Source organism: Dermacentor variabilis, chromosome 4 (assembly GCF_050947875.1).
Source record: "Dermacentor variabilis isolate Ectoservices chromosome 4, ASM5094787v1, whole genome shotgun sequence".
NCBI lineage: Eukaryota > Metazoa > Arthropoda > Arachnida > Ixodida > Ixodidae > Dermacentor > Dermacentor variabilis.
In genome coordinates this window covers 187,623,485-187,635,280 of record NC_134571.1, presented here as the reverse complement: position 1 = coordinate 187,635,280, position 11,796 = coordinate 187,623,485, and positions in this window count along the sequence as shown.

Genomic DNA, 11,796 nt, shown 5'->3' with positions numbered 1-11,796 from the left:
GTCCCACTATATCCATTGATAACTTCTGCCATTGTAGCGCTGGAAACGTCACCGGCTGCAGCGGTGCAAAACGACGGTTTAGTGGACTTGTCCGCAGCCTGGCAGATATAAGGAAAGTGGGTTGCTTCTACCTGTTTATTCAAATGCGGCCACCAGTAAAGATCACAATCTCTGCTTCGTCCTCACAATTTCTGGGTGACCTTCATGCGCAAAACCAACAAGGAACGAGGTTTATTCACTCGGAACAACTACCTGCTCGCCGCGCATCGAAAGGCCATCAACAAAAGAAAGCTCTTGCACATTAAAGTACGGCATTATTTCTGCTGGCAAAGCTTTTCTTAGCGCCCAACCATGTACCACGTGTACAACAACCTCTTGCAGTGTGCTGTCTGCAGCAGTGGCAACCTGCAGCCGTTTCTTTCTTAGGCACTCTGATACAACGGACACAATTTCTTCCTGCATCGTGTGCTGTCTGTCTTGGGTAGTAGAGGTAGGCGTGAAAGCGCATCGGCTACGACCATCTTGCGATCCCTTTGGTACTCCATGTCGAAGTCATAATACAAAAGTCGAGCTGACCATCTGAATATACACAAATGTCGGCGACCTGTATCGGCAACTGAAAGTACCGTCACCAGTGCCTGATGGTCCGTACGCAACAAAGATGTTCTACCCCACAAGTAGACGTGCCAGCGCTCGCACGCGAAAAGGCAAGCAAGGGCCTCGCGCTCCTCAGTGTAGTACTTCCGCTCAGCAGGAGCCAGGGCACGCGATGCGAAGGCCACCGTGCGTACGCTGTCACCATCGCGTTGCTGAAGAACGGCTTCCAGTCCCTTATCAGAAGCATCTTTCGTAACAATTACATCCATGTCTGGGGTAAAATTTTGTAACTGGGCTTGAAGACAAAGCTGTCTTAACAAGCTGGAAGCTACGCTCAGCCTCATCATCCCACGTGAAGTGTTGACCAGACCTCAGGAGCCTTCTAAGCGGCTCGACGAGATCAGCAAATCGCGGCACAAACCGAGCATAGTAACCAGCGAGACCCAAAAATGACCGCAAAGTGGCAACATCGTGAGGAGCAGGCCCTTTGACAATAGCGTCAACCTTAGACTGCAATGGTGTGAGCCCTTTTGAACTCACCGTATGCCCTAAAAAGGTAGTTCTGAAACAGCAAATGTGCATTTCTGGTTGAGCTTCAAACCTAAATAACTGATGCGTTTTAGCACCTGGTGTAGATTCTTGTGGTGCTCCTCACGTGTCTTGCCCCACACAATCACATCATCAATGTAGCAAAGTACACCTTTACAATCCTTCAAAATATGCTGCATCATTCTCTGAAAGGCTGAAGGGGCAGATGCAAGGCCAAAACACACTCACTTGAAACGAAACAACCCTTCGTGTGTGATAAAGGTGGTTAGTCCCAGACTTTCCGGAGTCAATTCTAGCTGGTGGTATGCCGACGCTAAGTCGAGCTTTGAAAAGCACGTTCCTCCAGCTAGTTCATAAAGTAGTTCCTCTGTATGCGGGAGAGGAAAAGCATCGGCAACTACTGCCTTGTTCACTTCACGTAGGTCAACACACTACCTAATTAAACCGTCCTTCCTCACGAAGACGATCGGTGAAACCACTCCGATGCGTCGACGGGTTGAATTATATCCTCGACCAGCAGACGTATCTCCACCGATACCTATTGCCGTAGCGTCAGCGGCAGGCGTCGGAGCTTCGCAACGACTGGTTTCACAGATAAACGGAATTTAACATGGTGAACAAAGCCTTTCACATGCCCTAACTGTTCTTTGAACAAGTGCTCAAACTGGTGCGTGAATTCTGAAGGCAGTGAGTCGGGGCATGTCACCTGGCAGCAATTCAAGGTTGAGCCGTTCATAGCGATTCCCAGACTCCGAACGGCATCAAGCCCCAGCAGCGATGTGCCCTTGGTTGCGACATGAAATAGCACACTGGCTCTGCTTCCCTTGTAAGATAGGTCAGCAAGAAAGCAACCGCTTAACTTGATTTGTTCTCCGGAATAGTTAAACAAATTGGCAGTCGGCGGTCGCAACGGGTAGCTGTTGGCTAGATATTTGTGGTAGTGCTCTTCACTGAGCAAAGACACCGTAGCGCCCGTGTCGACAATCAACGACAATCTTATGTTCCCTATAGAAATGTTGGCTCGAATATCTTTCGCCAAGGCATTACGGTCACCGATTTGGAGGACCGTGACGGCATTGGCCTTCTCGCGCTTTCGAACGGCATATTTCTTTTTCTTCGATTTGCACATGCCTCAAAAGTGACCAATTTTTCCACAAGAGTGGCAACGCTTGTTCCTCCCCGGACATGCAGACTAGTTAGCCATATGCGATGACCAGCCGCACCAGTAGCAGCTTCCTTGCTCAGAGTCTGACCTTTTTCGCACATCTTGAATCTTGTTCACAGAGCTATGCGCGAATTCCCCGAGCTCTTGTTGCGTTTGCTCAATTTGCTTCCCGATGTCAACAGTACGCTGCAGTGTAAGCGAAGACCCTTCATAAAGCATATGTTCACGCGTTGTCCGTGACGACGTGCCTTCCAGTAATTGGTCTCGAATCATGCTAGCACTGCCAAAATTGCAAGTAGATGCAAGTTTCCGAAGACTGTAAATGCTTGAAAGGTCTCACCAGGCAGTTGTCTTTGGCGAAACCGGTGCCGCTCCACCAAATCATTCGTAGCGCTCGCGAAACGCGTATCCAGTGCAGCAAGCGCGTCCTTGAACTGGTCCACCATGTCCTCGGCCTTGGAGTCCGCGGTCACGTCTGCTCCTTGTGCAAGGATGCTGTAGAATATTCGCTGGCCTTCAACCCCGAGCGAGTTTAGCAGAATTGCCCTGCAACGCTTGGGCTGCAGTTCATCACCGCCAATGGCCTCCAGGAAATTCAGGAATACGCGTTTCCACTACTGCCAAGGCACAGTCGGGTCACCAGGCGCAGGCAAGAAAGGGGGCGGTGCTGGAAAACACCCGAGCGGCATCGCTCAGATACTGACCCTCGTCGCCAATGTGTGGTGTCTGACTCAGACCAGACGCATGGCACTGGACCACGCAAGCGCAGTATGTCAATTACCTTTATTCGTCGCAGTAAAGCCACTTATATAGCAAAACATTGAATGACCATGACAATATGTACACTGACAGAAACGAAACTGAAACAATAAAAACGGATACAACAGTTATGCTAAAGCAAGGCCTAACAATACTACTACTCTATGTTTAGAAAGTGCAAGCGTAGGTCTTTCAACATGAAATTTATTAAGTGGTTTTAAATGTAGTGGAATGCTTACTGCTTATTATTTCGAAACTGAAACATTCCAGATATCATGCACTGTTTCATGTACAAAGTATCACTAGGCTTTAGGCATGGAGATCTCATAAGAACTGCTTTAATGTATCAGAAGCAAAAAAAAAAATGCGAAAGCTACACGTAAGGGCATGCATGCAGAAACTGTGCATTCTGGTTGTGTAGGCAGGCCACTTTTGTCCCTACAAAACTGACTCAGAGCTTCGGCGTTCTCTAATAAAATGACACCTTAAAGCAAATGTGGACAGACTTGAGCCTTCATATATTTTTGCATTCAGACTGGCACATTATTTATACATTGACAATATGTGCAAACCTTACGTTCACATGCAGGACGTCCACCAACCTTCCACCAGTGCCCCCATCGAGTGAGGAGGGAAGCGCTGCAGACATCTTAACGAAAAATGTGCCAGTTTTTCGATCTGGCAACACTTGAAGTGCCACCGCTGTCACGTGAAGAGTCACAAGCGCCAGCATCGACTCTGTCTTCGGCATCGCACAAGTCTGTGGAGTCTCAGGACATTTTTGAATCTCTTGAATCATCGATGCATGAAGAAGTTCTGGTTACTGAGGCACACTACAGCAGGCCGCAGTCACAAGCATTGCTGCTTCAGTAGGCAGTCGCAGGCTGGATATCCTGGGAAGCATTGCTTCTGAAGCGACAACGGCAAGAGGGAGGAAAAGGAAAAAGAAAGATGAGAGTAAGTTAACATTAGAGGAATTAGGCAATGTTTCAAGTACAATCAAAAGATGGAAACCACAGGACGACCTCAAACTTTGCCGTCTCTCTGCTCAAACACATGCGAGAGGTCAGTGACGATAAGTATCTTGATATGAAAATTAAATAAATGCAAGTAGTAAAGTAATTCAAAGATTAATGTCCTTTAATGTATACCTATTATATTATAAAACAAAGAGACAATGAAACAAAAGGACATCATTGATGAATTTAATTACTTTATATTGAAATGGAGAAATAAGGAGGAAAATGAAAGTATATGAAAAGGTAACTTCCCATTGATAGGGGACGAACCCACAACCTTTGAATTATGCTTGCATTGCTTTACCAGTAGAGGTGCAGCAATTGCTGTCCCTCTGCGAACTTTCTTGAGCATGTATGTGCATGTACTAGATCTCGCCCTGGTAGTATTAGCCAGTGTTACTCGTGCAAGAACACTCCAAGAGCCTAATCGAGTACACATAAACATTCTAGGAAATTGATGGTGGAATAACCTCCACTCTAGCTCAACTGGTTTTGGGTTTAGCTCCCACCAGTGGCAAGTTAAATTTTGTCCACTTTCATTTCCCTTCTCCTTGTGATGTCGACATTATAAATAAAACGACAGTTATTTTCCTTTATGCTCTACTGCGTTTCCTTGTCTGTTGTTGTCATATCAAAGTCCCTCAGCTCTTCTTTTTTGTTCATTTTGCATTGTGTTGTATTCGTACTTTTGCACGGTATTATTCAAGAATTTCATAAAGTTGATATCTGTGGGCCTGGTTGGTTGGCCATTGCTGCCGTAGAGATGTGTGAAGATGTTTTAGCAACACGCCTACGATAGAGAAACAAGCACTGACTTGCAACCAAAGGTTTATTGTTGCAATACAGATGTTTATTGCTTTCATTTGTCCTCACTCATTCAGCCTGTCTTGCAGCAGTGAACCTTTTTGAGTTCACCACCTGTCTATCTAGAGTTTGTGCATGCATCTACAGATGCCTGTACATGCCTGTGAAGAAAAAGAAATGTAATGGACCTTCAACCAGTCCCCATTGAAAATTTCGGCTATATGCTGCAAGTTGTAAAGCGTGTCGGGGCGTTCTAGCAGCGCAAGCATTTTTCAAATTTTTTTATTACTATTAGAAGAGATATCAGAAAGGGAAAAGTCTTGCCACAACGCAGCCAGGAGGCGAGGTTCACTGCCAACATAGACACAACTATGGTACCCACAACTATGGTCCACAAGCCACATTCCTTGCATTTTTTTTTTGGTGTTGCGTGGCTCACTTCCAGAGTTGGTTTTGCATATTCTACATTGGATGTTTGGCCAAAGTCTTTGTACGTAATCAGTGACATTGAAGGCAGTGAGTAAATGAGACATCTATACGTATGACCCTCATTCTCTGGCAGGAAGCAGGGCTACCTGACGGGAGCCGTGAAAAGCATGTGAGCTTTAAAAAAATTCTTAACCTGAAAAATGTAAGGAATTTCTGCTGCTGTCGTGCTCTTCTGCAGTTGTTTAATACGTTGCCGGCACGATCGCCACAATACGACTTACACACCATTGCAGAGTCTAGCCGCCTCAATCCCCACACAGTAAACCAAGGCAACGTCTTTTATATCTTCCCCGGATGCCAAATAGCTTGAATGCAAGTTGAAAAATATTTAGTACCCATGTCTCAATTGTTTGCATACTAATTATAATGACATAATTTTTCTTGACTGATCTCCATGGCTGTGGGGGCCCTTTTTGGGCGACATACGATCAAAATTCATTTGTGTAGGTTAGCTACCACCTTTGTTTAATACTACATGTGCAAGCATTCATCAGTGCGTTTTACAGGTTGCGCAAGGTCAAAAGCACTGAGGTAGCTTTTGTGCAATGCCATTCGATGGAAATTTTTTGATTAAGTTAGCCATAACTGCCACACCGGTGATGCGCTAAGTGGGAACTTTTGGTCGCTGTGATCATGTGATCATTTTTTTCTGGTACTTCTTTTTACGCGCATTGTCAATACCTTCATTACATTTTATCTTGTTTTGTATCAGCATTTGGTGCCCCATTTTTTATTTGTTTATGAGTTAATAAATATTCGGTCGTGTATATTGAGCTAGATTATGTATTAGTATTTTTTATGCACGCTCATTGTCAGTCGTTTCATTCTTTCTTTTGTTTTGCTTCAATGTTTTGTGACCCCTTCCTGATTTGGCTGCAAAAAGGCGGCGGGCAGTATTATGTCAATAAAATAAAATAAATGGTACATTAAATGACAAAGAAACGGTGTTCTTCTGTACTTCTCCAATCGCACATTATTACTCTAGGGGCAACTATCCTTTACAAGCCTCAATGCTACAGCAAGTCGTTCTCCAGGCTCCAGGGGTTTCTCGAATGTGCTGCTGCCGTGTGAGGTCCTCTGCGACAAAGCTCAATAGCTTGTCAAAGAGCTGCGGCCTCTTGCGAAAGAACTTGTAGAAAAATCCGTGATCCTCCTCACGTATCCATTGCATCTGTAAAACATGGTGCATTATTACTTGACAGAGGGCCCGTGCCCTACCCACAAACAGGCAGAGGTATCAGGAGCTGTACACATTTCACTGACACACACGCATAGCCACTGGCCATGATTAACTTTACCCCCTGCTTTGTTTATATGGTTGAATACAAACACTGTGTCGGCAGAACAGGAGAGCCAGCAAACTGTATATTAAAGAAAAATCGTGCAGCCACTGCCAAGAAACTTCCGAAATCAGTTGCACAGAATTTTAACCGGCCAGGTCACAATTTAATTACATTACACTTCATATTCTACAGTCACACTTCTGAGAGACAGAAAATATAGGAAATCATATCTCATCCACAAGCTTCATATATGACAACCAACACGTGTAAAAAGGTGTTCTTGAATCTATGTGCTATACTAATGGCACAAATACAACTAGCAGTCCTTAACTTTTTGTAGGGGTGTGCTAATACCGAAAAGTAGATTCAGAAGCGAATACCGAATCAAATGAAGAAAAAATAAGCTGGATGTCAAATAAAATATCGAATAGCAGAAAATGTATTACAAAAATTAATCCTTACAAATTTTGTGCAAGAAGGGAGGGTGCTGCAAAAGCTCTGTATAAACAGTATGGTCTACTGTTATTAATGAGGGACGCTTCAAATTAGTATTACAGATCGTCTGTTAAATAGAATCAAGTGCTTCTTCCCATCTGACGCTGAAGAATTAGTGAAGGTATGTTGTACTGCCTACACGGGTTAGACAGACGGCGGTTGAAACGTCGTGAGGTGTCGTCACCACGTATCCAATACACTATCTGTGTGCTTCCGGCGGCTAACCAGCCCGATCTTCGCCTATGCTTTCGCGCTTTCCGAACTACACCCTGCTCTTGTCGTTCCCCCTGTTCGCGTACGTCACGTTATCGTTTCGATCAGTGCTGTCAACCTGGCCGAACCTTGCACCGACGACGCGATGCTGTTCTGCGAATTGGGCGTACGCGCGCTGCGAGTACGATCCCCGCATTACTACTTTAACCCTTTCACTTATGCGCGCACTTAAAAACGCTGATAAGCAATTGCTGTACCGACAAAGATAAGTTTCCATGTCCAAACACTGGCTCCTAGTTCTACCACTGTAGATCATCGAAAGGAAAGAAGTTACTCACAGCCGTAAAGTCCTTGTTATTTACGCCGTTAAAAGACTGGCCGGAGCCACCAACGTCGCCGCAGACGCTTTCTGCGCTCCCGTCGCCTTTGCAAGAGCAGCAGCAGCAAAAGCTTTCTCATGTGGTACATTGCGGGAAGAGAACGCTGATGCCGGCGAAGCAAGCGGCTAAGCAAAAGCTCGACAGCAACGACGTGTGCGGTCGCGCGTAGACGTCAGCTGCAATCGTGAGCAAGCAGACGCTATCGCGCGTGATGTTGATCATTGATGTAGCTTTTCTTGCCATAAGGATGTGTAAATACAAACGGCGCGCTTTTTTCAACTTAAAACAATGTACTAGCTCTAACATTGATACATTAAATAAAAATGGCTATCCATAATGAAATTAAGGATAAACTTTTCTCAAAACCAAAGACGAACGTTTCCGCCATCGCTGGTTCGCTGATCTGTCAGCCCTGTGCTACGTGCAACAAAGTGCGCACGTGTGCGCGTATCATGCCCTTCCCGTCATCACCCGCGTACGCGCACGCAGACGCGTATGCTTTTGCGTGTACGCGTAGCGAGACACGTATCCCGTGCTGCGTGTGGTTGGGCCATAAATCGATAAGCGTCGCGCGCGCATATGCTCTCGTGCACCCGGAGTGCGCAATGTGACGATTATTATATTGCCTTGTATTCATCTTTTGCTATTCATTTTAAGTATACCATCCGCTTCCTGACCAATCCCACGTTGACGGTGTCTGCCATATGAAATTCATCATCATATTCAACAGGCGTTGATACTCTCAAAGAGAGTGGTTGGCGTTGGCACGATGGAAGAATATAGAAAGCAAACGCGATTGTAAAGTTAGAGCATTGGGCTTGTTTTAATGAAGCAGTTAGCAGTCACTGGCTACTTTAGGCGTTTCGAATCTATCTATCTATCTATCTATCTATCTATCTATCTATCTATCTATCTATCTATCTATCTATCTATCTATCTATCTATCTATCTATCTATCTATCTATCTATCTATCTATCTATCTATCTATCTATCTATCGACACAGCGTCCCCAGTTGAGTAACAGAACGGGGACTGGGTATGTGCTCGTGGCCGTGACGCAATCGTGGTCGTTCCATCCTCGTCATTTCAGCATCGTAATCTGACTCTTCATGTCGTCTTCATGTTGTCTAATAGCTGTCTAATAGGCATGCCCTCGTGAAGCGGTCATAGTCGAATCGCCGTCATTCCAGCTTTGCCATTCGATTCTTGTCATGCCGTCGTTGTCACACCATCGTCGTCATACAGCGGTCACGCATTCGTTGTCACACAGCCGTCGTGCTTCCGTCGTCGTCGTTCAATGACAGTTTTTCTTCATCATCACCACTCCAGCTTCGTTATCCGAATCTCGACATGCAATCACCGACACGCCATCGCCGTCATACAGGCTTCTTGATACAGCCTTCGTAATGTTATTGTCGCCATACACTCGTCGTCATCCCGTTGTCATGCCATTGTCGCCATTGTGTCATCGTCCTACAGCGGTCGTCATCCACTCATTGCCTTGCGAAGCCGTCGCGGTCATTCTATTGTTGTAATTCCCACTTCGTCATCCGACTGTTGCCACGCCGTCGTAGTAACATTGTCGCCGTCATACCATCTGCTTGGTTCGATCAGCATCAAAGTTGGACTCAGGGTGTCTACCAAGTTGACATTTCCAAATTCCCTGAGTTTTCCAGGTTTTCCCTGAGCACCTTCGCAAAATTCCCTGAATAAGCCATAACTTTGTTTTATGCCAAGACAGGCTGACATCACGTTGTCCGATGCTGTCACTCTCTAGTAAGCATGCTGAAACAAAAAAAAAGACTTAATCCAGTTTGAATAGTAAGGAGTAATATCTGTTTATTTAAAAAGAAAACAGAAGGAAGGTGTTAGTAAAATGCACAGCGAAAAAAATGGTAAAACGCATTCCAAATTGAGTCAAACATTTTAATGAAATGGAGATGCATACATAAGTAAATATTTTTTTTTTAATATGAGCTATTTCTATCAACTGATAGCAAGCTCATCTGTATGAGGCCTGAACTTTGTCACAACTAAGGATCTCTCTCAGCAGCTGGAAAGTAAACCTCAACTGTCTTGACATATTCTCAGCCCGTACACAACATGTCGGCGTTGGGTTTCACTGCTTAAAACAGTTTATTTTGGTTTGGATGAGGGACATCTGCATCTCGGCGTCAGCCAACACTTGGTTGTTTTTTAGCTCAAGCTCCTTCAAAAAGGCGGCGGCACGCTTCCGTTCCCGTTGATTCCTCAGTGCGTCGGTCCTGTCTGTTCTCGTCCTTCTTCAACCACGCTTTCACCACATGGATCATTTGAAGCATCCTCTTGGTCAGCTGTACAGTCAACGTCCGATTTTTCTGATTCCCTAGGGGCCGCAAAAACATCCGAAAATAGGGCAGCCCAAAAATAATGCATGCCTGTCTTTAACTACCCTTAAGGGCTGAAATTGACACAGGCACGCCCGAAAAAGCTCTTAAGGCCTGCCAGTACACTTAATAGGCATATCGGTGCTTGTACTGTGACTGGAGATGGGGGTGCACGTGTGTATAATTAAGGAATACATACTGTGTCCCGTGACAATTGCCCCTTGCCACGCTTTTTATGCTTCACCGCCTAACAATAATGTGCTGAGGCGAAGCTAACTTTCGGAGACTGGCATTACGCAACGCGTTGTGCTCTGCGAGCTTCAAAGTTAATCGCGAGGATTACAAAGGCGGAGTCGGTGCCATTGATGATAGCGGCGAATTCTTTCAATGAAAAACACGGCACCGCACGGCAAGAAGCTTAACAGCAAACATAGAAGCAGCTAGGCCTAACGTTGCCGCGGTGGTGGTTACGGTTGCCAGCGGATCTGCGTGCGAGAGTGCCGGTTCGAGGCGGCGAGATAATCAAAATGGCGGCCGTGGTGGCTTTGATTAATGCCATTTCGGACCTGCAGTCAGGGCAATATACATTGACTATATGGAGTACGTGGTGGTGCCGCAAAGCCGTGCGAATTATCGGGCATGTCCGAAAAAATCGGGCTTCTGGAAAATCGGTCATTAACTACTCTGGCAATACATCGTGCCGATGACACGGCGTCAATGACGATTCGTTGCGATTACTTTGTTACAGGAGCCAGCATTACCACGACTTTCGTTCCCTTTCAATAAAGTTACAGCTAATTTTTCCTGATAGAAGCACAAATTCCCTGAGTTTTCCCTGAGTTTTTCCAGACTGTTAAAATTCCCTGAGAATTCCCGGTTTTCCCGGTTGGTAGACACCCTGGGACTATCGTAATGAAGTTGTCACTCAGTCGTGATTATGCGTCGTTGTCATGCCATTGTCCTCATTGCGTCGCCGTGCGACAGTGGCTGTTGTGCGCCTGTTATCATGACGTTATCGTCGTGCCGTCATGTAGCACCATCGTCGTCACTCCACTTCATCCGCTAATTGTAGCGCCATCGTCGTCGTATAGGCTTCCTCCTACTGTCTTCGTCGCGCCACTTTCGTCATAGAGTCACCCTCACGCATTCGTCGCCATAAAGTCATGATGCCTCGCACTCGTTCGATCATCGTCATGCTAACTTTGACATACGACTCTCACATGCCATGATCGTCACGGCATCGTCGTCACGCATTTTTTTTTTCATACCGTTGTCGTCTAGTCATCGTCGCCACACTGGCGCTCTTTTTTAAGCAAAGCTTTCTTTGGCTCTTCTTTCGACTTCCTCGCTGCTGCTGGTGCTGCTGCTGCCGCCGCCGCCGCCGCCGCCGCCGCCGCTGCTGCTGCTGCTGCTGCTGCTGTGACAGGTGCTGTGACACCTGTGTGACACCTGTGTGTGCTGTGTGACACCTGTGACAGGTGCTGTGCTGCTCCCTGCTGCTGCTGCTGCTGCCGCTGCCGCCGCCGCTGCTGCTGCCGCCGCCGCTGCTGCTGCTGCTGCTGCCGCCGCTGCCGCTGCCGCTGCTGTGGATGTCTTGCATGCCGCGTCTGGGGTTGTTGAGAGCGTGCGTGTACATGGAAGTAGCCTGGCAGAGACGAAAGACGACGCGGGAGACT